Source organism: Arachis ipaensis, chromosome B03, assembly GCF_000816755.2.
Source record: "Arachis ipaensis cultivar K30076 chromosome B03, Araip1.1, whole genome shotgun sequence".
Lineage (NCBI taxonomy): Eukaryota > Viridiplantae > Streptophyta > Magnoliopsida > Fabales > Fabaceae > Arachis > Arachis ipaensis.
Window position 1 is genome coordinate 73,508,853 of NC_029787.2, and position 226 is coordinate 73,509,078.

Sequence of the window (226 nt, forward strand, 5' to 3'; positions counted from 1 at the left end):
TTCACTATCTATTTTAAAGTAACTACAAACATTCAGTTTTTCTAATTATTTTCTAGTTTTATTTATCATTTATTTTCAATTAATTATGTTAATGTGCAAATAAATTAATTTAACTATGGTAATACTTGCATTAATCAACATAATTTTTTAATTTGGGATTAACTTAGGTTTTTAGTATCATTTTTTGTAAAAAAATAATTATTAAACTAAAAAATAAATGTATTAG